Source organism: Vidua macroura, chromosome 3 (assembly GCF_024509145.1).
Source record: "Vidua macroura isolate BioBank_ID:100142 chromosome 3, ASM2450914v1, whole genome shotgun sequence".
NCBI classification, from domain to species: domain Eukaryota; kingdom Metazoa; phylum Chordata; class Aves; order Passeriformes; family Viduidae; genus Vidua; species Vidua macroura.
Window position 1 is genome coordinate 67,600,418 of NC_071573.1, and position 27,121 is coordinate 67,627,538.

Here is a 27,121-nt window from a genome sequence, read left to right on the forward strand (position 1 = left end):
ATTAGCTGACTTGTTTGCCTTGGTGTGTCACCAATTAGCAGGAACTCGGGGATACTGGCAGTTGACAGCTGGAAAGAGATCCCAAGTTCTGCGGCATACGGTTTGCTATGTTGTACAAAACCCTGAGATCATGGTATTAATGCTTTAATTTGCTTAATAGAACCTTCATCAGCAATCTGTCTGCTACTTTCTAATGAGCAAAATCTATCTCTAGAACCCTGCAAGGAGCTGATTTCCTCAACATAAGGCTCTTCTGGTGTTTGAAAAAGCAGCTTTTTGCTTGGTATTACTAAAAGGAGCTGGTGAATAGAAAAACAAAACAAGAAAAATCACAACAGATAAACAGAATGGGGGAAGAAGATTGAAGACAGTTTTTTGTCCAGGAAATTTCATAATTCAGAATTATTTCCAATAGAACACAATTAGAAGAAAATTAGATGTTTGTTCATGGGACTCTAAAATCAAAATACACACTTTAAGTACTAAATGTTTATTATTATTTAATAGGGTCCAACAAATAGTTGGATTCAAATAGTTTTTCAATAAATGATCGTGAATGGTTGACTTTTTTCTAGCATAGAATACACATGCACAAATATAATCTACTGATATAACAGGTACAATATAGAAAAACAGTTTACTTCCCTTAAGATTAGTATAAGTCATAGTTGTTTTCTAAGTCTGTTTATTCTTGAAAAGCTGGATAAACAAAACACAATCACCCAACACAGTAGGATCAGAAAGTTCAGTCCCACAGTAGTGAGCAGCACTAAAGTTATTTATTTTACATCTTTAACTTCATTCTTCTCTAGAAAAGAATATATTCTAGAGATTATATCCTATATATCCTTATATAGGAGAGCGAGAGAGAGAATGCAATTCTCCTTACATTTCACATGTGATCTGTAAAAGCAGTTCTGATGTTGCATACTCCAGAAGTCCCTGCCACAACTTGGGAATGAACAGCCAGTCAGAATCTATGGCACAGGATGTGGCTGGAGTCATAAGAGCTCTGTGAGAATTACACACCAACAAGTCAAGATTAGTATTGATCTATTTCTGCATTATTTACACTTACCCTTGAGTCCATATGCATGGTTTTGATGGAGCTTAGCTGCATTAGGATTCAAGCTAAATATGACATTAGAAGCCCCCCCCAGGGAGAAAAGCTTTCTGAGTACAGTATAATGGAAAACACATAACTGCAGAGTGCTAAAGATGACTACAAAACCTCCTGTGCTGGCTGCTATAGAGATTAACACATGACTGTGCAAAGTAATACATATTTGTTGATAACGTAGAAGTAATATTTGTAGCTAAGGGACTAAAATGAAAATTGCCACATATTCTCATTTCTTTGGAGAAGTTTCATCAGTGAATGAAAACATAGGAGAATCATAATAGAAATGAAGAAAACTTCTTTCCACTGAGAAATTTGAAAACAAAACTTTGACAGGAGTGAAATGACCTTGCCTGTTTAATAAGCTTAAATAGGCTCCTGCTGGCAGTGCTCCTATCTGTTGAAGGACAGATAACAATCCTGCTGTTTATGTCAGGGTTTGCAATCACTGTCACAGAGCTTGTCCTGTATTGTCTATGGGAGCAGCAGCAGGGAAAAGTGCAGAGTAGAAGTCAGTATTATTTATGAAGATATTACACTGTGAGATCATTTGAAATGTACATATCCCTCATCAGATTTATGACAGACTGAGCAGATCTACAAGTGGAACTGCTGAGTCAGCATTATCCCTGATAAAGCCACACAAAGACAGTTTTGCAGTATTAGGAAAAATGCATCTGTCTTGTCCACATGCATAGGCACCAGCCAGTGGTCCACAGAGTAAGTAGGATTGTGTGTAGCACCAGTTTAAGGTGTTAACATTGGTGTCAGCCAGTTTTGCTGGGGCAATATGAGATGTGGGGCTGGTATTGCAGTGTAGCACTTTTTTCCTGATTTGGTCTGTTTTCCTGTATGTCAGCTGAAAAGATAGCAGTCAGCAGAACTGCTATAATAATGGCCTCCCTTACCTGGGATAATTTTCATTCTCAAGGCTTTAGAGGGCAATATCTGTTGCAGTATCTCTAAGAGCAGCTCCAGTTTCCTGGTGAATTTAATACCTTGAATAATACATACAGGAAAATGGCAAGTTCCCTACTGCATAAGAGCACAGCACTTGCTAGCATAGGATTCATTAATATTTTTTAATTCTTGATCAGAAACCATAGCAATAGGACAAGGAATAAAGAATTCACACCAAAAGAGGGAAAATTTAGGTAGGTATGCAGAATTGTGAGGTTGGTGAGGCGCTGGAGCAGGCTGTCCAGAGAAGTTGTGGATGCCCTATCCCTGGCAGTGTTCAAGGCCAGGTTGGATGGGGCATTTAGCAACCTGGTCAAGTAGGATGTGTCCCTGCCAATGGCAGAAGGCTTGGAACTAGATGATTTTTAAGGTGCCTCCCAACCTAGACCATTCTATGATTTTTCAATAATGATTGTTGCTGAACAAATACACATAGTAGAAAAGAGTGAAATTGACAGCTGTCATGGTTTAGGAACAGTATTCTCCAATTTAGTACTTCTGCTAAAACCACACTTCTGCTTGTTCCTCCCTGCCCCCCCAGCTGGAGGCACAAGGAGTAAACATCACAGGTTGAGATGTCCTAGAGAGCTACCAGTAGGAGTTTACAGGAGTCAAAAGCATCACCACTGGTGAAAAAATAACCTCTCCATTGTTGCTTGGCCTTTTCTAATGTTGTTTTTTAAAGATTTCCTGCAAGACTTCACATGGTATCAAAGCTCAAAGGAAATAGTCCTTGTCTTTTAGGGCTCATAGGGTGTTTTTTTTCCAGAGCCAAAAGAAATTATTAATAAAACTCCTTGTCAGACAGAGGTTATTATGTGTCAATTTCTGAGAAGTGCTATGTTACTGAGGTACACTGCAGAGGAAAGAACTCCATTAAACATAAGGGCTCAAGAAAAATAGTGTTCTATTCTAAATAAGCTTGTATTGTACAAAAAAAAAAAAAGTTTTTGTCCATATTAAAAATTGTCTAACTCTTCATAAGGTTTTGTCACATTTTGTGAGATTTCAGTGTTCTCTGACCTGCAAGTCTTCAGCACTTCACCTTCAAAGAAGTTAGAAGTAATTTCATCCAGGACTTGGGTATCAAGAGTTCTGGGGAAAGAGTATGCCTGGTGTCTATATTCCTGGAAGGAGGAAGGAAAGGAGAACCATGATAGGAAAGATGGTTGAAAAATAAGAGTCTACCCTTCTGTTTGGATGAATTCTGATCCCAGGTGCTTAAGACCATTCTGAAGGACAGTAAAGAGAAAAAACTGTAGAATTTGTATGTGATGGTGATCATCTTAACTTCAGATTATACATTCACTTCCAACAATTTAGAGGACATGAGGCAGAACAGCACCTTTGTGCCTAAAATTAGGTTCTGCTGAGAAAGCCTGAGAGCATGGCCAGAGTTATGCTGCTACTTCAGCTCAAATGTTTCTACATTTGCCATGTTGTTGTCATGCCCAACACATACAGCTCCAAAATTCTCTTCAGCCAGAAAATAAAGCAAAGGAGATCTCTGTCTGTACTGTCTGCTTAGACCAGTCCCTTCCTGCAGACTTCCTGCAGGTTTTCCTTCCTAGAAGTCACATCAGGGTCTTGCTATCTGCTCTTGAAGAGATATGACAACAGATTCAGTTAAAAATCCTTAGAATGTCACAGGATGATGATGATGAAGGACTAATAAAATCCAACCATTATCAGCACTGTTTGTGTAAGCCAGGAGAGTTGAGTGCTTTCTGCTGACCTGACTGTTCTGCAAGGCAGTAAAATCGGTCAGATTTCACAGACTGGCCCTCTCCTACCTCCCAGAGCACATGTTCACCATCAGCATTCATTTCTGTATGCATTCCCTGAATGTGATGTGAAACCTCAGCTGAAGTTCAGCTTTCCCTCATCAAGCAGAGCAGTCACATTGCTGAGAAATCAGAAGAGTGTAGCTGGACATGGTGGGAAAATGCATCTCACAGATATAGGAGACTCATTCTTTAGGTAGGAGAACCAAGAAAACTGCTTGTAAGAGCTGATACAATAGAGACTTAATCTGAGTTCAAAATCATGCTATGGTGACATAAAATTTGTGGCAGAAATTATTGTAAAACCAATTTTAACACCCCATCCTTTGCAGATATCAGTTTCATTTTCTGTTTGGATTTCTGATCTCAATGCATTTTCCTAGACTCTTTTTTGTTTGATCACACCTTTTTCCCCCTCTTCCTCAGTGCTCACTCCCTTGTGGGTTCATTGCAGTTTATTTTTCATATGACTGAGCTTTGCACACATCTGTGCCCAGTGCAGGAGCTTCTTGGTATGGTTGTTGGCCAAAACTGTATTCACACTGTTAAATCTTTGGCTCTAAACAGTTTTTCATCAGCGGGGAATGCTAAAGGTCTAAACTATCTTTTTCCCTGTTTAATCCTTGGAGCTTCATATAAGAATTATTTCACATATTCTTAAAATGGATGTCACAGATTTCAGTGTTATTGGGAGAACTCACAGCTACTAGCCAACAGTTAAAGGGTATTTTTTGTACTGAAACTAATTTATAATTACACACATGTACAGAAACAGTATAAATATTTAGTAAGTGCTATTTTTTCTAGAAATAGGTCAGAGATGCAAAACACTCAAAAAGTATACTTGTATCCCTTCAGAGCTGGCTTTCTATACTGTATTTATTGTTTTCTAAATATGCAGTAACACTTGCTAAGTATTGCATAAGAAGACATGAGGGATGCTAAAGATGTGTCAAAACCATCTTTCACTGAGGTATTTTTTAAATTAATCTTTAAGCTCTAAGCTTAAAGCTTGGTAAGGCAGCTCAGTTCAAGGAGGTGTCTTTTTTAGGAAATGGACTCCCTTGTGTTAGATGATTAACTGTCATCATAGATTTTGAGGTTTTACACTTATCATGTTCCAAGCTCCATAGAAATTCTTTGAAGAATTAATCTTAATATGTTTTCAGATTGCATTGAAAACCTGTAATGTTGTCTTCTGTCTTTAAAAGCCATTGAGTTATGGATTCTTTTCTATGAATTTTTGATAAAGTGGTCCAGAACAAGGAAAAGAAGTAGTTATTTGTCAAGTAATCTCATGAAATTTGTATTGGCTGTTTAAAAGCTTGTTTTGCAAAGCTAACCAAGATCACACAAAAACTGCCAGCAGATCCATGAATAAGAAATAATTTTGTCTTATATAGTATTTACTGCTGCAAAGCTTCTACACTTTTTTATGAGACAATAGATCCCAATTTATTCAAAGAAGAAAAACTAAAAAATGGAAAAAATTTCATTGCTTAGTTTCATCATTCAGTTCTGTCCCTAATGTGATTGTTATATTAGAAAAACTAAACATGCAAAGCTGAATGTTTCTAGCAGCTGGTCTTGGAACTGAGGTTTCCCTTGGGACAGTGGGGAAGAAATCCTTGGTGTCCTGCACACAGCTATAGATGCACCTGCTAAATCAGCTGTGCTCCCCTGCTCCAACAATTGTATGTCTTTGCCACCACACAGTTCTGTTCCGTGCCACCCAGCCTCTTTGGAACCTCACCTCTGTCACAGCAGGTGACCTCCAACTGGGTAATAATTCACATTGACGCCATGATTCACAGAAGGCTGAACAATCTCTTTATTATATTATATCATTACTAAGAAACCCATTGCTTTTATAGACAGTTACGATACACCTGGACCTAATTGGTCCAAACACCAATCCAAACACCATCACCACAGGCTAATTAAGAAACCAGTCTTTGGTAAACAAATCTCCATAACACATTCCACATGTGCACAACAACAGGTGCAGCAAGTGAAGATAAGAATTGTTTCTCACTCTTTGCTCTGATCTTCTCACAGCCTTTCCCAGGATGATGCCTGGGAAAGTTGTGTGCCGCTCTCTGTAGCCAGAGAGTTGCTGTCACACACCTCCTTTTAAAAATAAGTGTAAATCTGTTTTGTGCTTGGTGCAGCCTGAGTGCTGGGCAAAGCAGAAGATTGCATATGGGTACAGAGCATACCATTTTTCTGATTTATCTACACCAGTCGCATGTCCCTTCACCATGGGAAGCTTGATGTGCTGTATCCCTGCAGCATACCTATCCCACACAAAAGTGTCTGTCTTCCTCCTGATGGCAAAAACTGAAATAACTAGAATACTGTTTCCCTACTATTTATCCCCCTTCTGGAGATACAAAAGCATGTTCTGAGAAAATAACAAATAGGTAGATAAAATGCAAGTTATACTATGAAACCACCACCACCAAAAAAAAAAAAATATAAACCATTCAGTAGATACTAACCTTTCAATCAATCAAAATGCTGGGGTGGTTTTAGTCTTCATATTTTCTCAAGTATTCATAGCTATCTTAAAGAAAAAGAGAACAATTATATTTCTTTTGAGGACATGTACAATATGGCACTAGAATGTGAAAATTAGTTTTCTGTGTTGTGTAATATTATTCTGATGGGGGGAAAAAAGATAAAAGAAATTAAATGGTTTGGGGTTTAGTTTTGGGATTTCTTTAAATCTATGATTCACTAAAGATTTGTGTCACTAAAGAATTACAAAGTCTTGTATTACTTGTTACAGCAATTTTTTATGATGATTCATAGCTGTGACAATTCAGCCTATTGATATCAAAACCACTTTGTGCAATCTCTCTTTGCTCTTTTGTTCCACTGACAATATGCAAAACCCTTCTTTATATCGCTTGGGATATTCCACTATTTGAAATTTCTAACTTGAGTCAACCATTTAATCGACATATTTCATAAACCAACAAAGTTTAAAGATTGTTTTCTGCTGTTCCCAGCATCAGTAGCGTAAGGAATGACAGTGGTTTTGTAGGTTTAAGTTTAAAACAGTGATTTTACCAGCTGTTGGGGAAAACTGCAATTATATTTCCTTTGTGTTTACATTCTGGATATGTTACAAAATTACTGTAATTATGTAGACTAGAACGTGATGATTATATGGTTGGCTTTTTGCATTTCAAAACTATAAAAATATTATAATAACATTACATGTCTAAGTTGCTCTCATAGGAAAGTAAAGGGTATAAGTTTCCTTCTGGCCTTAAATCAAGCTGTTTGTGGTATATTTCAGGTCAACCTGTGTAGGTTGTAACCACTGCAGTAAGCCCTCCAGAACAGCTTTGGAATCTGTCATCCCTGAATAAAAGTTATTCAATTTGCAAACAACCTTTGAAACACTGAAATGAGGGTGAATCTGTTTATCCAGCCTGGCAACCAACATCTCATTCAAGTCTCGTTCCCAGCTAGAATTTGTTTACTGAAAAATTCAAACAAGGACCCTCTTTGTAATACTGATCAAGAAAAAAAGCATGTGAGCAAAATGGGTATGTTTTGAACTATTACCTGGATAGGTAAATTATTTTTTCTTGCATAAATTACTTTTATACATTACTTTATTGGATAACAAGAGTTTTGTATCTGTGACACTGGTGAAAGAATATTTTTAATGAAAGAACTCGATGACCCGACCATGATGTGGGTTCCAGTTCTATCGAGGTGCAAGAATAAAATGCTTTCTTTAAATAGTCATAGCCCTGACTCTCATCTCTGGTATATTCTCAGCTTCCAAACCAAACAAAGTGAGTACTTCTGACAAGTGACAGGAAAGTACACTGGGTGCCTGGGGCTTTGCTCTCTTCTGTGGGGAGAATAGGTGTCCTACTTAAAATTGCTGCAACTTAAGGAGCCTCACTGTGCATAACTTTTGAGTTCTAGATGGGGGATAGTATCAAATAAGTCATCCAACCAGTGCTTTTGGAGGGAGGAGGAGGTAGGAAATGGAATCCAAAAGGAAATTACAGAAATGTGTATCTTTAAAAGGGTTTGGGTTTTTTTTAATGGAACTCTTGTTTGAAACCTTTTTTCTTCTCTCTTATCAGCTTAGCTTTCCCTGTAAACATAGAGTCCAAAACTTAACTGGGAAAAATATAGTAAAGCTTCTTTACTAATGTCAAGATAATCTTTTAAACATAAAACCCAGAGGATAACAGCATGAATGCTACCACTAAAACTGGGTCACTCATCACTCTTCTTAAGAAAAGTTATACTTCCATTCTTCACTTTATCAGAAAAAACATAGTACTCTGATAGGACAAAAAAATACTTCTAAAACAGCAGGATATATTTTGAATTATTTTTATTATTCCAATCTATCTTGTTTCTCAGAAGTTTTCTTCTTTAAAATTTTTGAGGGGGGGATTACCCAACTAAACTATTTTCTACTATTCTTTCTTCCTAAATGTTATACCTTTACTTGTATCTGGAGTCCTAAAACTACCTAACTTGTTTCCCAATTACTGCCATGGGTTTCCTAGACAACTGAAATCTTTTCCAGAACACCTTCTGTGTTGGCCTTTCTTCATCTCTATGACAGTGATTATCTCAATCTATACTAAGACTGAGACACAGTGGTGAATTTCTTATGCCCTCCTTGCACTTACAGTGTGGTTGGTTCTGGGTGAGGATGCTGAATGTATTTAATGCTAATTCAGCACTTCTTCTCCTCTGGAGAAAAGCTAAATAAAGTTTGAAAGTGGGGAGGAAAAAAAGACATTTCTTAGGTGAATGAATGCAGCTTTTTTTTTTTTTTTTTTTTTTTTTGGTGAGACCTTCATTAGTGGAAATCAATGTATCATCACTGACCTCCATGGAGGTATAGCAAATGAAATCAGCTCAGAGCCTATATGCAGTGATGATATTTGCATTTGTTGAAGCTTTGAACAAGATCTATAAAGCTTTCATATGTAACAGATTTGTTGCACTGGGAGTTGTTAAGACTTTCTCTTTGGAGTGTTTGGAATTTGTTTGGTTTCAGTCTTTTGACAGTGCTATGAGGTATCATATTTCTTGTTTTGCTGGGATTTCCTAATTAGCTATGCTGAACAGGAATTTTTTGAAATGCAGTGTGAATTGCTGCATCTCTGTCCATATTGCGCATTTTAAAAATAATCTGTTTCATCAGAAATGTGTCTGTAGAAATTAAATGACCACAGCTGCTACACCTGGGTTCTTGAACCTGAGAGTTTGTCTATGCAAGTTCTCATTTGAGAGATATAGTTCATTTGCATATACATATTTGCAAATAGGATTACTCTTTTGACTTTCAGCAAAGCTAGTTTGAAAAGTTTAATTTTTTTTCCCCAAAATAATAAGATACAATTTTGCAGATTTATTTTATTTTATTTTATTTTATTTTATTTTATTTTATTTTATTTTATTTTATTTTATTTGTTTTCTTTCATTCTTTTTTTTTTTTTCTGGCTCTGTATAATTTTAAGCTTATTTGATGACAAATAATCATTGTCCATATGAGTCACCGCAGGACCTACAACTGATGGGCAAGTTCAGCTTCAGCAAAAGAGAAATGGAGGTTATATGCATGTTGTAACAGCAATAAGCCCAAGGGCAAAGCCTTCTGTCCTAGAGAAATGTGGGTTAGGTCCTTTGAACCATCTGTCTCACAGGTCTCCAGAGAAGAGTATGAAGAAAGGAGTAAGCACTTACTGGACATAGATCTTCTCAGATATTGATTTAGGAATGATTCTTTCTTTGTAGTCCTGAAAGTAGTCCTAAAAACAATAAACTTGGTAGATTAAACCCCTTCCTCAGATATGCATCAATTCCTACCTGTACTGAAATTGTACCTGTTCAGGGCAGGGGGTAGAGAGCATGGCTGAAAATACGTCTGGATGTTTAAGTCAACTCTGCCTGATGCCTTTTTCATTGCCTTGCTGTTGATCCCTTAAGAAAACCAGAGGTAGAAGCAGAGGATTTATGAACATCAGAAGTCACTTCAGCCTAAGCACAGGGAGATATAAGGCGCTGAGCCGACATCAGCATTTTCATAGACCCACAAAACTATTTCCATTTTCTGGCATCCAACTGCCTCTGACAACCATTTCAGTCTCTGCTGCTGTATGCAGAGAGCACCTTAGGTTCCAGAGAATGGCCATTGATGATCTTTTTGGGTCACATGCTGCACCAGATCCACCCAATCTGCCACCTAACCATAGCTGTTATGCAAAATTAAGAGGGGATTGCAGGACAGCAAGAGAGCTCCCTCTCCATAAACACCTTTGAAAAGGTGGTGTTTTGCTGATGAGTATTTTGTTTTGTGATTTTTTTCAATGTTGCCAGAGTTCTTTAAGCACAATATTTTGTTGCAGTTTTGTAAAGTCCAGAGTCAAGGGAGCACATAAGAACCTCCATTTTCATTGAGGAATGAATTAAAATAAACCTCAAGTTATAGGAAATGTAAAACCTAGAATGCATGCCCTAATTGCACAGGGAAGATCACCATAAAAGAATAGAAAATAATGTCCCTGTCATCAGAGGAGGGGAGAAATACTCTATATTTTAATTCTAAAGAGGTTTTTCGGCTGCAAGAGATTTTTGTGCTACAGCACTGCTGGAACTCCTAAGAAAATTTTTAATCTGCATGTCTTTAAAGCTCATGGGTTGAGTAGTACACACGTGGAGCTAAATCAATACTCTTCATGTCCAGCTTGTTATGTCAGGATGAAGAGTAAACAGAGCCTCTGCTTAACTTTTTGAGCTTCATTTGCAAGCTCTCTATGCAAAGTATTCATATTAATGTTAGTGGAAGTCCCAACTGAGAAAGGCCAAGGAGGTTATTTTTAAGTCTTCTTGGCTGCATCATGTAACTCATAGGTTCATAGATTAATTAGGAGATGCTAGGGCTGCAAACTAGTGCTGGAAGAGAAGATGTATTAGCCAAGATTTGTGGCTAAACGAACTTTCTGTGCATCCACAGAAGCTCTGTCACTCTTCTCCACAGCCTGTTGGAACATTATCACAAGTAGCATTATTTCAATATGTTTACATATTGAGCAGTTTCTACTCATTTCAAGGTCTTGTGTTACTCTTACCACTCTGGTGTCTGAGCACCCTAAGGATGTACACTTAATTTCCAAAACTGATATGCAGGAGATGTAAAGTGGTTATTCACTATAGCTAATTGGCTTCTAAAAAGCCAATTCATTTTTCAGATAGCACTAATCTTGATATGTTAAATAGAAATAGTGGAAGATATTCACCAATGTGAAAAGAAAGTTTTTGAAGCATTCATCTTCCTTTCTCAATGAATCAGTTTCTGTCACTTGCTTGCCTATCCTTGACAATCTTCATTTATCAAATGCCTCTTTTTTAGTTGTTTTCCTCAGCTGTCCTATTTGCTTAGTTGATGAAACTCCACAAGCCAAAGACAGCAATTCTTGGTGATCTGTTCTAGAGGATCTGCTGGTGTTTTGCTAAAGCTGGCAAACACTTGGGAGTAGAAATAAATAGCATGAGCTTACACTATTTTAATTTCAATTACTTTCTCAATTTTTAATGAAAGCTGTCTCCCTTTTTATGATGAAATAACTTTTTTCAGGCCTGATTATTTCTTAAGCAGTATTGGATAAAGAATGTTGTGACTACATGTGAAACTGAACATCAGAGATATTTTGCTGGATTGATATTCTTCTTATTCTTCCAGGTAATCACAAAAAGCAGCAGTTCACCTTAGAGCAGGCTGTAATTATATTTTTCCTTTTTTTTTTCCTATGAGAAAAGATGTCATATGGAAACTGTCTGAGCAATACTTTTTTTTTTGGTAGTCTTAAGTAAAGTAAATATGACCATGGGGAGGAACTATCTTATCCCAGTAGACATGATGCTGATCTCTTTTGTGCCAAAGTAAATCAAGAATAATTTTACCAATGTCAGTACAGCCACATCACTGCAATTCTAGTGGGAATATGGAATATGGCACAGTATCTCTGTAAAGAATAATGGAAGATTGCAAGGGGAATTGTTGTGCCTGTGTATCTCTGCAGGAAGTCTGTGGAATATGGTATTTTAGAAGATGGAATAAAAGAAACTTCAAGTTTAAATTAATCGGGTCTGAGTTAATTAATCTGACATGTGACAGGAGAACACTGTGAAACTTTAACCATGTCATCTGAGACTGGACTGAATATCTCTGCTCTGTAAAGAAAAAACATATTTCAAATCTGCTGTTAATATGATAATGGTTGACAGGATTTGGGCAGGATGGGGACTGAGATGAAAGCAAATTGGAAATAAAGACTGCTGCTCTATCTCAAATGTGGCTGTTACATGGTGCAGAGCAACTCTGTGTGTGTTTATGACGGAAACCAGGAAACAGCAAGATAATTTTGTTACCACAGGCAAGTTTTTGTATTCTTCATGGCTGATAGTGTCTTCACTTAAAGTACAGAACCAATTTCTGAAAAAGTGGCTATTTACTCTGCTTAAACAACTGACTGGGTGGCGATAATCTGCTTTTTTAGTCTGTACAGACTGATACACAATGAATCCATACCCAGAGGTCTGCCTCGTGCACCTGGCAGCTGTCCCTCTGCGTGCCTGTGGAAAAGTCCCATTCCCCCACCAGCTGCAGGTGTCACATGAGGCTGCTGCTGCTGCTGCTGCAGCCAGGAGAGAGCAGGGGTCCAGAAGCAAGATACTGAGATCAAAGGATGGGGATGCTGCGTTGAATCAGATACCAGGAGGTTCAGTGCAGCCTTACATTGTTACATTGCCTGCCTGGAAACATAATAAAACCCTTCACATTGAGAAGATGTGAAGCTCCTATTAACACAGATTAAATAAATAAGCTGTCCAGTCAGAGAAATTAGAACTGAAAAGTATTAATTCATCTAATTTATATGCTTATCAGTTTTGGGAGTGAAAGTGATCAAGGGTAGACATTGAACTGATTTTACAATTGGCCTGTACTTCATTTCCAAAAGAACTTACTTTAATGGGCAAACGTACTGAAAAGCTAAGTCATAGTGATATTTTCATTCAGATTATATTTACTGCTCTCTACAATCTGTGCATCTTTGTAAGTCAGCTCAGGTCTGTGAAGTTACATTTGCGTGGGACTGTACTTCCTCTGGAAAGCTGATGAGGCTGCGACTCTTTGGGTCTCGTGCATAAAATCTGATTTGGGATTCAGAGTACTGCTCTGTAGATTTCACTCAGAAAGATAAGCTCTCTCTTCTGAGCAATGCCTAGCATTTTTGTGGGAAGCAGTGTTTGATCTGTCAGGGGAGCCAGGACTTCTGCTCAGCAGAGTCACCTGGGGGTAAGAGGCCTCAGGATGCCTCAGGTCCAACCTCTCACTGCAAACAGGCCAGTCACACAGCAAGTACCTCAATGTCATCCCTGTGCTTCTCATTCTCCCACCGTGGACCCTTGAGGAGAGTCTTTTTGGAACTGTTTCCATCTACTCCACACCCTCCTCTCAGGTGGCTGCAGACCAGGTCTCTTCCTTTCTTAGGCTGAACAAACCCAGTTCCCTCACCTCCCTCCCTTGTATCTCATAGGCTGCAATAATGGGTACTCCTGTGGATTTTCTTGCCTCTGTTTAAAAATATGGATAACTGGAATATTTGGCAGCTGCAGTCGAGAGGGCAGGAAACAAGACCAAATGTATAGCCATCCTCCCACTGCCTAACACTAAAATAAAGAAAAGCTTGCCTTTGAACTCATGGAATAGAAAAGACAGTACCCATGATATAGGAGAGAAGAATCCTTTATTGTGGTTTTTCAGCTTTTCACTTACAGATTGTATCAGGCATTGCATGGTAACATGTAGTAAGCAGCTATGAAGAGATGAAGCAGCTGATATTAATACATATACAGATGTGGAAGGTAAAAAAATTCATAGTAGCTATCATAATATATGCTGATTTTACCCACTTCCTTTTGCCCAAAAATAATTTGTGTTATGGATATATGTATTTAAATATATTTGAACATAAAAATGCATATATTATGAGAAATAAATTCATAACAAATGTCTTTCTTTTTAGATATGGGTACCTTAACTGCATTCATAAAATCTTTGGACAGGCTTGTCAGTTTGTAATGTGCTGATGAGCATGTGTGAGTCCCACTGGCCCTTGTCATTTTCTCACTGTCACACAAAGCTGTTGAGGGTCACTATGTGTTATAGCTTTCCCTTCCCAGTGAGCACAGGATACCCCTGCTGCCAGGGCTGTGATACGAGTGCTGTCATAGCCCCATCTTCTCCTTGTACCCTTTTGCACTGTGCCTCCTGTAAGTGTGATGAAAGGCATCTCTCTGCACCCAGGCAGGGATGCTGGGCCAGTGGCTGTTCCTTTTTCTGACTCTTAGATAAAACAGGTTTCCTGCCAAGAAAATTCACATTGGCCTTGCCTCTGCAAGGAGGTCTCTCCCCAAGTGGAAATTCATTATTTATTTCCTCCAAGAACAAGTGATTTCCTCATAAAGCTGACCTATTTCTGTAGATCATGCGACAGTTTCCGCTGCTGTAGCTGTCTGTACAGTTGTGCTAATGTGCTGGATTTACATCAGTAAAGCAGCTACTCTTGTCACAGGTAGCAATTTGTACTGAATAATTGTAGCAGAGCTCGTGCACGAGAACCCACATAAAGTGTGTATTGTACATATTTATTGTACATATGAAATATAGTGGTTATAGGAAAATACATGCACTTTTGTGGTACTTTGAACAGTGCTCAGGTATAAATGAGATTTTGTGTGCTGTGCATGCACCCTGTTTTAGGGTGCTTTGAGAATATTTGTTCATGATTATTTTATACTTGTTTTTCTTATTAAATATTTATTGCAACATGGCCTTGTTATTTAAGACTACTGCCTCAAGAGATTTACTGCACATTTCACACCTTTTTTAAATGTAATTTTAGTCCAATAATTTTTTGACTTGTTATAAATTTCTCAGTGTAGACTCGCTGCACTAGGTTTACACCATAGTAACACATTACTAAGTGTGGAATGCTGATCTCACCTTTTGCCTGACAGTTAAATAGAGGAAAAAGAGGAGATTTGTGCTTATTTTGAAATGTGGACACACTAGCACAGTGTTTACCAACTTTTATTACCTTGATGCAAATTTTCTCAGCCATGTTTTATCACATTGAAATTTGGCTTCAAAAGGAAAAAATATATTTTTAAAAATGCAGAATGCAGGTTGCTAGTATTCATCTTTTTGGTGGCAAATCATTGAGCTGCTTGAAATTCATTCTATCATGCAACCAAAACTGGAACTAGTTTGGAACTGAAAAGCTGATGACAAACACAGTGGTATGGTGGCCATTGTGATTTGCCATGGCTTCACACATCTTTAAAACATTTTGAATAACAGCTGAAAAGGTAATATGTGGCATGTCAAAATTTGCTAGAATGGAGGGCTGTTTCCCTGAGGGTAAGTATGCTTCATATTTATGCAGCAGGTGGAAAAAGCAATCTGTAGAAATTCCTCCCAGATTCCATCAAGACCTCCTGGACTGTGTACGGTCATCTCTGAAGGACTGTGCTGGAGGGCTTCCCAACGCTACTGCCCCAAGGCTGTCTGTCAGAAAGATTTATCCCAGAGACTCAAACACTAGAAGCTCTGGCTTCTTAGAAGTTGGGGCAGTCTGATTATCAAGGTTGAACAGATGCCATAGGCTCAGAAATTTGGGGGTTTTCTGAAAATTATTTTTATGGAGCAGAGGGAAGTCAGGGAAAGCCTGAAAAGGAAAATAGGTGTAAGTTACTGATCATTGATTTTATTTTCTTTTTCTTTGTCTCCAGTCACATAATTATGGCTCTCTGTATCTATTTTAATGACGTTATGGCAAATTCATTATTTTTGTAGGGACTAACTCTGATGGTGATTTGAACCTCCCAGAGTAGCCTTGATGCTTTGAGAGCTAATGCCTTCTGTTTAACTCTGTAGAAGTGTTAAGTGTGATTCAGCTCTCATGGTTTAAGCTAACTCACTTTATTTTTCACTGAAATGGACATGGCGGTGGGCACATGACCAGATTTTGTGTATGATTTGAGGAAGAGTAACTTTCATATGTATAAACAGAAGGTCACTTGCAATGTCCAAGTGTTTAGCTGTTTGCTATTTTCTAGACTAGGAAAAAAAAATAAAAACCAAACCAAAATAAAATAATTGAAAATTTCTTTTTAAATTCTTCCTTTACAGGATCAGGACACTCTTGTCTTGTAATCTGTTTTTATAATATTTCTTGCAGGGTGCTTCCTTTTTCAAAAATTCCCTTGCAGCTAACAGATTCAGAAAAGGAAACCTGTAAACCAACTCAAGTCCATTATTTAAAATAAACAAACATCATCTTAAGCAAGTCTTAGGTTGGTGTGGACAAAGACTCTAGTCTTACGTAGAGTGGATAAACACACATTGAAAATAGATAGTCACTAAATAAGATGCTCTAGTGTTCACATTAGCACAAACAGAAACAGTTAAATTAGGAATCAAATCAGAAAATAAAAATTACCCTAATTAGTTTGATTTTTCACTTCATATGTATTCATTTTAACTGTTTACAATAAATAAACTGATTATATTTGTGATCATTTTTATAAAATTACATATATTGATGTTCATACATATTCCACATTGAATTGTGGCTTTTATTGGTAGATCTGTCATTCCTAAAATTTATTACATATAATTAATGAGTCTGCATCAAATAATGGAAGGTAAATTCCATCTAAGTTTGAAAACAATCTATTCCTTGTAGAATATGAACAGTATCCATTTTATAAATAAATCTACATACTGTCAACACATTATTGAATAATCTCCTCAAGCCTGATGGGAAAACAGTCCTTTCTTCAAATACAGAATGCCTGTAAAATGATAGGACTTTCAACAACATTATTCTCAGGGAGCTTGACTACTGCCCTGGAAAAATTTAAGAAATTAAATTCATGCAATATACCTTGGAAATAGGGAAAATATTTATATGCATCTTTTCTCCAAAAGTGTTTTCAAATCTCCCTTCTTTTCTCTGAAACCTCAAAGGTGGTGATGATTGCCACGGCACAGCCCTTGGAATGCATCTTATTTTCCTTGTGAACAACTCAGCTGAAAATCCTGTAACTCAGAGCAGGATATGTATTCATGATACATTAGGAACCCTTGAGAACTCCCTCTTAAGGGATTTATCACATTTGCTTCTCTCACTGTCTCTGTCACACATAGGAGTGATAACAAGCACTGTCTGGATCTAATGCTACAATCTATATCTCTAAATATCACTTGCATCAAAGAATCAGACCATTATGATTTTCAAAGTCTTATTCACACAACTGAGAGACAAGTTCATTGTCTTCTTCATGTGACTATTAATATCCCCCCAGTGGGAGCTTACAGCTTTACAGAGGCATTTTCTAGGGTTTGTTTGTTTATTTGCTTTCCAGAGCCAACTTATTAGCTCTCAAAAATACTGTACATGATACTGGCATGATTTCTCAGAGCAGTAGTTGAGATATTTTATTAGTTATTTCAGCTGAACATTTACGCTCTGAAACTGAGCTATCAAAAGAGGGCTTTTGGGACACTATCAATTCGGTCTAATGTATGAGCTCAAATTATTGTATCATTATAATATGCTGCTTGGTGTCTTTTGCCATTGATTTGCCTGCATTTTTTAAATTGTTCAATCAGAAACCATTTATCTGATAAATTATTAATGAATAAATGTTTGTGATGGAAAAACAAAATACTCAGCATTGCAAATCATGTATCCTACCAGCAACAGCAGTCAGAAGTAAACTGCTCTTGAGCCAAGTAAGTGGTTTAAGTACTGTAGATGGAAATTATATGTTGAAATAAACACTTCATTGCAAAGAAAGAATGTCTGCTATTCTCCTAGACTTTTACAAGATTCTTGTACATTTATATGTTCTTTCATAGGTGCAAAATTTAGTTTCAAGTGTGCAAAGGCATCTGCACTTTTTAGACTCCAACCATACTGCAAAGGTGTTCAGACTGGTCATTCTTTGCAATATTTTTGTAGAAACCTTTTGATTTAATCTTGATCCTCTACTCACAAGTATTTTTTCCTAGCTAACAGAATAATTTCAGAGTTAATGTCTTTTGGCAGGTCACATTGACACTGATTATTTTGAGGGCTTAACTGTATTCCAAATTCCTTGGGACTTGATTTACTTTGAATGAAAGTAGATATGTTCATGCCTGAAGCTAGAAATTGTAGTACGGGGTTTGCAATTAAATACCATATTCACGATTTTCTCTGTGACCCATGTCTTCAACATGGAGGCATAGTTAGATTATTAAAAAAAAAAACCTAAAAAACCACAGAAATAAAAAAGGCAAGGTCATATAAACAATTCTCACTAAATGCTGTTACCATTTTCTCCAGAATGTTTGGCATTATTCTCAGTATAAAAGTAGTTTTTCCAGTGATTTACAAAATGGCTGTAAAATAAATTTCTGGCCAATGTCAAGGACGAAATGTAGCAGAGTAGTAGTAGCATGAGCAATATATTACTTCTTTCCAGTAAATATCTAACATTCCTTTTCTTGTAACCCACTTAAAGTAAATGTAGTTAGCCATTTTCTGTCATTAGGTATGACTTTTGTTTGGGACTTAGTATTGTGAAATGCATTTGCTGTAATTATCCTTCCCCTTCCTCTCTAACCTGTGCTCCAGATTCCAGGCTGCCAATGTTTACAAGATACTGACACGGTACTTCCAGAAACATGAGCTGACATGCACTACCTCTGGGGCCCTGCTGCAAAAAAATTTCTTTTCATTCTTAAACAGGGAAACTGAGGTTTTGGGTTCTTTCAGTTCTTTGGTTTGGCTTGTTGGGTTGTTTTTTTTTTAACTTCAAATATGCATCAAGTGTCTTCTCTTTCTGTACAGGCTCAGAGAGTTGTACGCCATTTCAGCAGAGATGTCTGATCTGTCCATCTGCATACCTGGAGGTGCTTTATTCCCTGCATGGTCTTTTCAGTAACCACTAAAGACTTCTTGGGACTGAACACTGGAACAGATGAGTTAAATCCTTCTGCAATGTTCTTCATCAGACATAGATGTACTGGACTTTCTGGATGTGCCTAAGGACACAAAGGTTAGTGTCTTCCTTAAAAGCCACAGGTTTCAGGACTGTTTCATTTCATCTTTAGCACCAGGAGCTCTGTTTCAATTTGTTGCTTGAACAGGGACACAGATGAATAAAATGGTGATTTACACAACATATATATATAGCTGAGATCATGCTTTTAACTGCCTCGTAATAAATGTGCTTACTGAGCTCAGGCAACCTAAAGGCTTCTAAATGACTAGCTGGCCACCAAGAGAAAGGTCTATCCATTCCCTGAGCTTGATTGCCATTACCATTTTTGTGGCATTTCTTCTAGACTTGCATTTAGGGCATTTCAATCACTCTCACTTGATTTACAACTGGTAAAAAGGGAACAATATTCTATTTTGTTCATGAGATGGTTCTTCTTTACAGTCAGTGGGGATCAGAGTGTTTGTTCAACTGTGTGCTTGCTTGCTCTAGATGGTATGTAGGCTTCAGGGGAATGCCAAAGACATTCATAGCCTGTTGGAAAAAAATAATTTCTTCTTAATGGCAGATTTTAATATTCTGGAAACTGTGAGATTCTGATAAGATGCTTTTTCTACCCTTTGGTTTCTCTTAAAATATATAATCTGCTGATATTATTCTGACACTACTTTGCTGCCTCAGGAAATCAACCTTGACCAGAACAATTCACTGACATAATTTTTCTATGGTATGATTGAAAACATAGAAGAAATAATTTTGTAAGCAGATACATGCTCATAAAGGTGGTAGAATGTGTGTGGGCATATGGGCTCATCAAGTCATGTCTCAGACACATAACTGACAAGTAAAGTAGCAAGATCATAAAGATACATCAGGATTTTCAGCATGAATCATAACATTATAAAAAACACTATGTTTATAATGATGTGGATCATGCTATGAGCAGTAGAGAAGAAAAGTGAACAATCATGTAACCTTGATTTTATTCTATGATTGCCATCTGTTTTTCATTTTTTGCAGAATATTCTTCAGGATTAATACTCTATCTGGGTTTGGGGGAAGAGGGGAAAAACTTCTTTTCAGTTTCATTCTGCCAACTTCATCGTATTTCATATGGACATTGAAAAAAAAAACAACTTAGTTTTACAGATACTATATTTTCTTATTAAGCATCTCCTATTAAATCTATTCAAATCTATTAAAATAATTTCAGGAAACTTATTGACTAAAGCAGACAGAGCTCAAATTTTATGTAATTAAACTATATGAATTGACTTATTTTTTTCTTTTTTGTTGAGGGATTCTAGTGCTATCATCTGAATAATAGCTTTCTAATCAATCTTCTTCTGTCTGCTACTCTAGCTAGCATTTGAGTTTGTATTCTAAACACCAGCCCTTAGTATAAAATAAGCAAAAGATAAAAATATCATCTCTCATCAAAAGGAAGTTTGCCCATTGGCACCAAATAGTTACTCCAGATAGGAGGAGAAAAAAAAACAAAACAAAACAAAACAAAACAAAACAAAAAAAACTAACCCAAAAACAAATACAGTTTTATTTTATCTAAGTTCTGTTGAAGTTATGGAGAATCTTTGTAACAGACTTCAGTAGGAACAAGAACATGAATATAAAAATATAGACTCCATTTAAAAGCAGAAGGTTAGAGGAGTTACAAGATTGTACAAAGTTTGCTGTGTGGAGGAGAGCTGTGTTAGTTCTGTAAGGTGCCCTCAATGTGATACCTAAATAATTTCCAAGAAAGTAAAATTGATATAAGAGGATATGTTGTAGCTTTAATATGTGGACTTTTTAAATAATATTACATCTTTTATACCTGTGTGTGTGTGTATACCATGAGGTGAATTAATATCTCAGCTGCAGAGTTAAAATGTCAAATGCGTTGTAAACTCCATCTTCCTGCACTGTGTGTATGTTTGTGCTTGGGAGGTTTGTGTAATATGTCTGTGTGTGACTGATAAATAAACATAAAGGATAGGATTATGGGTTTGGCTAGCTCACCATACTTGTTGATAGAACCTTGCTGTTTTAGGACAGATAATGCTGAAAGATAGAATCGTAGAATGGTTTAGGATGGAAGGGGTCTTATAGATCATCTAGTTAAGCCCCCTGCCATGGGTAGGGACACTTTCCACTAGACCAGGTTGCCAAAGCCTCATCCAGCCTGGCCTTGAATATAGACAGGGCATCCACAACTTCTCTGGACAACTTCTGCCACTACTTCACCACTCTGCATAAAGAATTTCTTCCCAATATCTAATGTAAACCTTCCCTCTTTCAGGTTAAAGCCATTGCCCTTGCCCTGTCAGTATCTGCCAATAAAAAAAGTCCCTCTTCCTCCTTTTTATAGACCCTCTTAAGGTACTGGAAAGCTGCTATGAGGTCTCACAGAAACCTTCTCTTCTCCAGGCTGAGCAACACAAGTTCTCTTAGCCGGTCTTCACAGGGGCAGTGCTCCATCCCTGTAATCACCTTTGTGGCTCTCCTCTGGACCTACTCCAACAAATCCATATCTTTCTTATGCTGAGGTCTCTGGACCTGGATGCAGTACTCAGGTGGGGCCTCACAAGGGCAGAGCTGAGGAGGAGAACCACCTCCCTCGACATGCTGGACATTTCTCTTTTGAAGCAGTCACAGGATGTGTTTGGCCTTCTGGGCAGTGAGAGCACACTGTTGGCTCATGTCCAGTTTTTCCTTCATGAAAACTCCCAAGTCCTTCTTCACAGGGCTCCTCTCAATGAGTTTGTCTCCCAGTACTCATATCCAGAATTGCCCCAGTTTAGGTGCAACTTGCACTTGGACTTGTTGTACTTCATGAGTATCCTCCACTTCTTTCACTTTGCTTACAGTATTGCTACTAAAGCATACATTCATTAATACCAATATATAAATTTGGATGTAAAATGGTGTAAAAAAAATTTCTTTATTTTTCATTTCTATGGATACCATGGTTAATGCTACAAAAAGTACTACAAACATTATTTGATAGATTGGAGAACAAACTGTCTTTGACAGGTAATAGACATGTTCGTTTAAACAGTGCAAATCAAAATGAATAAGCAAAATTATCTGACTGGCTGTAAAACCAGTGGAGTCCCACCTGTCCAAATTTTCCATAGTTAATTTTTGTTACTGGCTGAATATTATCAAACATGTGCAGGCCATGTGATTTATACACAAGACCTGCAGAAGCTTAGAGTAGCAAAAGTAAGAAATTACACTGATGTAAGTGAATAAATTATGTTTATACTGGATTGAGTACCTATATTGCATTTAATGAGGGAAAAAAAAAAAAAAAAAAGCTTGTGAACTGGGAACATTTGGCATAACCTGAGATTTAAAATTGATCCTGGAGATTTTGTGCTAAGCCTACAGCATATCCTGGAGGCTACACCTTCCTCCCAGAAGTTGGGAGGAGAGTCCCCTGACACAGGAAAGACTGAATTCTGCCCTTCCATGTCCTAGGAGGTTGAATTAATGTGTGGAAACAAAAATGTCTTCTGTGAAATCTATTTTGTGACAAAAAAAACCCCAGAAGTGATCTATCCACCATTTCAGAAGTTGATCAGAGCTGTGAATCCTAATCTAAAGCAACAAGACTGAAACTCAGCATAAGGTCCCTTAAGATCCAGAAAAACAGGTTGTGTTTAAGATATGTCTGTACCCTTGTCATCACCTTTGCCTGTCTCGTTGGTCCCCCTGAGAACCACCTTTCACACAAGAGTGACCTCATCTTCCTCTCAGCCACTACTTCTTATGAGAAAGCATAAAGCTACATGCATCTATCTGTAACAGCAAAACAAGGCTTAGGCATGAGTTTGATCCCTGGCTCCTGCTCATCCATCCATCCCATTCACATATTTCCTTGGTCTTGCCCAACAGTCCATTCAATGAGTGGTAGATTTCAGGGAGCAGGTAGGGAAGGGACAGTTTCCAAGAAGCAGCTAATACAGACACCTTTTTTGGGGATAAGGAGACAAGGTCACCTACACTCTGGGCAAGAGAATTAGTCCTGGTTTGTTCAACTTAGAAACACACACACTGCCAAGTATTGCAAAGCCCAGGCCCCCATTGACTCCAGGGGGAGCACAGACAACTTTTCTTGTAAATGTTTACACTGGTCACCATTTAAAGGACAAAGAATCTGAGGACAATAAGCTGAGACACCTCCTCTTCCATTTTGAACTCTTAGAGAGGATGTAATGAAAAGTATTTGCAGTATATATTGCTTTCACAGAGTAGAAAATGATTGCTCAAACAGCTACAGTGGCCTCTAATCCTTATCCCCAGGGCCTTTTTCTTTTTTTTTTTTTTTTTCTTTCATGTCATTTCTGGCTTTAATGAGATAAAGAACTCACATGAAAGAAGTTATGTTTACCATGCTACTCTTGTGGCAGAAGTTTATCCCCTGTGTCTTCTTGTAAAATCATGGTCTTTTGCTCTCTTGTGTAATCTTTTCTGTAAACTTTCAATATGAATTTACCTTAGTAGCATGTTAGACATCACATCTATTAGCTGATTCTGATATTTGTCATACAATTTTCTCCATACAAATTCAAAAAAACTTGTAAACATGGATTTTTTTCAGTAAAAAAATGATGAGAGATATGATGATAAGCTTTAACAATATAATAATTAAATAATTAAAACATAAATCCAAAATTCTAGACACTTTGTCCCTTCTACTAAAAATGTGACTATCAAACAGTTTTTACAAGAGGTAGTAAAGGATTTATGGCTTTCCCTCTCTCAAAAATTTAATTAATGTAAGATTTAAAAAAATATTTGATTTAAGAAAATGTGGGAATTTTTAGTTACTTGGAAAAAAGGCATTTTAAACAGCAGGATGTAATTTCAGACTATTTGCAGTCAAGAGGCCTCTGCTGAGCAAAATACTCATTCAATTTAGGAATGCAGATTATAATAATTTTCCTATCTCCCTCACAGCAGGATTCCTGCCATCGTTTTGCAAACCCACAGGTTGCAGTATTGAATGACTAGCTAACTTCAGTTTCAGGTAACACATGCTTTAAATGTATTTTCATTAGCTCAACTTAGTTATAATGCAAAGCTGCTTAGTTTCACCAAGTGAAATGGGATACACTTAAATTGCCTCATCTAATATAATACTCCTTAATACATGCAAAGTGGTTTATGATGGCAAAGCTTGTAGAGCATGAAAATCATCAGGGAAAGTAAGGCTTTCTGGCTAAAATTGTCAAAAAGAAGTCCTATTTTATATCATTTCTTTTTAAAGAGGTTAAGAACAAGGAAAGACAGATTGGAGTAAGAAGCAATCAGTCTAGAAAAATGCAAATTTAGCACATTAACCTTTTAATATATCAGCTCTACCAAACAAGAAAATTATCAACTAAAGCTCTTCTTTCAATAATATCCTTTGCACTGTAAAATTAAATGTAAAATACACTGTGTCCAAAATGTATTGCAGTAAGAAACAATATTCTTCATTCTATCTATTTTATGCAGGGAATTTTATATTGTGCACCATGTTTCCATTTGCTAGTATTACAGCAGTATCCAGCTTGGTGTGGCTGTATTAATTTGCAAGGACTTTAATTTCAGACAGGGCCAAGGAATTACGTATCTCTCTTCCTCCTTTAAATGCTGAGTGAATATACCCCAATCTTATATACCTTGCAGACACAAAGTCTGGTTTCAATAGGACCCCAGATAAACTGGTAACATCATTTGCTTTTTTCCCAATATCCTGCACCTGCAGTCTGACCATAGGACTATAAATCCTTTGCCTACATCCCTTTCCAGTAGTGCCAGAAAACTCCAGAGAGGTGCTAAGCTGCTGCAGGCTTTGCAGATGACACCCAAGTGTATATCTCACTTTCTACAGATGTAACCAGAGCCATCACAAAGATGTTGCACTGCCTAGAGGAAAATGGCTCCTGGAGAAGAGCATCTGGCTGAGAATAAATTTGGGTGAGATCCAGACAATACTGGTTGAAAGACAGAAATGATCCAGACAGCCAGTTGAGCAAGATTCCTATGTTCATGCCTTAAGCATTAGTTTGTAATGAGGCTGTTCATATCCTTGGAAAAAGGCAGGATAAGCACATTGCTCAGCTGTGGCCCCAGAGAATGAACCAAGAATCTTCACAGTCCAGTTAAAAGCATCTGCAACATGGTTTGTTTTTTTTTTTTTTCAATCTGTGTTAGTTTTCACTTTGCTTACAATATGAGGCAGCAAAACCAACAAAATCTAGAAAATGCTCACACGCCTCCAAGAAGGCCTAGCCATAAAGATCTCTGCTTCATTTCTACAGCTCACTGTATCCAGGGCTGTTTGACTCTTCACAGTAAGAGAACATTGCTCCTGCAATGCAGTGTCTCCAAGGCTCCTATTTGTATAAGGATAGTAAGCACTAATCTTGTTCTCAAAGGAACAGCCATTTCAGGTCTTTTGATATCCTCAATTGCTTTTTCATTTTCTGCAAATGGACAGTTCCTACAAGAAACAATTTCAAACCTTCTGAGCAAAGAAGGTTCCTGAGAGAGGTTTAATGATTCTCTTCTGGTTATGCAGTGAGCTTTTAGGATCTGTACATACTGCAGAAGCCTTTCAGCAAAGAATTTTACTTCCAGAGGTCCTGTATGTCTGCTTAAATTAAGACTTCTACTCTTGGTGGCAAAAAGGTTAAAGGGTGATTTAAACTCTGTGAGGTCATACAAACATCCTTCATCAGGGATGTTTCAGGATACAACAGCTCCTACAGTAACAAATAACAGGCAAGTAGAGGTGAAAGCATACATGAAAACCATAAACAAGTAATGTCCCATGAAAACACACAACTGGAGAAGCCATACACAATACTTCTGGGGAAGCAGGAATCCAATTTCAGGATGGAGCAGGTCTTTGAACCAGGTCCCAAACACTGATGAAAAGTTATGTGTCTCTATGAAGGAGAAGTAACTGTAAAACTGTTGGTATTCACTGTAAAAACCTTGAACCTTCTACCTGGAAGCATTAGCTTTTTTTTTACTTAGTTTCCTCAACAGGGAGCAGAAAAAGGCATCCTGAGGTCTTTTTCTTGACGAGTTTACTGGTATAAGCAGTCACTTACAGTTTTGTCCTCTAGATTTTCTGAGGTTACAACATGACCAAGTAAAATGTGCTCCTCTAAATATTTCCCTTGTATTTCTTCCAGTTCACATTCAGGAGTAAGCAAGAATAAAATAACAATACAGATCTTCAGCTTTTTGCCTTTCTTACTGATGATTGCATAGTTTTGGTTTTTGGGTGATACTTGTCAGAAATTTCTGTCTCAAAAGCAAAGATGTATTCAGAGAGTACTCAAGTTGTTTATTTTCCGTGTATGTGTTGTGTATATGAACTGGAGCATCAATCTTGATTGGTTAATCTTCGGGCCTCATAAGGAAAATACATTCCTAGAACATTTTCCTCCTGGTAATGCCTTCCTTGTAGTCTCTTGTTGGCTCACCAGCTATGCTGCTTATCATGGCTTCATTCACTTTTTGAAAACTCTTTAAAATGTTTTCCATTAAAAGTGGTGTAGAAAACTCAATGCACTTGTAGGAACATGTAGTTATTGGGAGGAATAAAATAAAAAATGCAAAGCTACTATTCAATTGGTATGTGCACAGCCATGCTGTACTTATTGCCATCATGCATAAAGCATTTGTTTTGCTAAATTGTACATGTATTCCTATAGGGGTACTTAAAAGACAGAGCTTGTTAGAGAAGTCATGTAAATGCAGAATATCTCCTGTTTCAGTGTTCAAATCATAAGGTATAATCATAAATCCTGACTGCAGTCTGACCAGCTAAAAGGGCACACGAGACTCCACTAGAAATCTGGGAATTTCTTTTCCATGACCACTTGTATAACCCAGCTCCTCTAAGGAATGAACAGCCAGCCAGTCCATGTCACAGTCTAGTGGTGTTGTCCCTCCCAAAATTGCCATTGCAAGAAGTCCCAGCAGAGACAGGGCAGTGAACACTCCAAAACACTTTCCTGATCAGCCTCTGCCTCCTGGAACCTTTGCAAATCAGAACCTGCAGAGTGAACATTTCACTCTTGAGGGGATATAATGAAAGCTGACATGCTTTGATCTGCTAGGAGACTCACAGGAAATA

The 27,121-nt window shown here is 37.4% G+C and overlaps 1 protein-coding gene across 2 annotated transcripts in view; it reads left to right on the forward strand.

Annotated features, from left to right (window-relative positions):
* Window positions 1-27,121, forward strand: part of HS3ST5 (heparan sulfate-glucosamine 3-sulfotransferase 5) — a 193,045-nt gene that overhangs the window by 80,544 nt on the left and 85,380 nt on the right. For both annotated transcript variants that reach the window (XM_053974627.1, XM_053974626.1), the window contains exon 2: window positions 18,825-19,032. The gene's annotated coding sequence lies outside the window, so the exon portion shown is untranslated. The remainder of the gene's footprint in view (window positions 1-18,824; window positions 19,033-27,121) is intronic.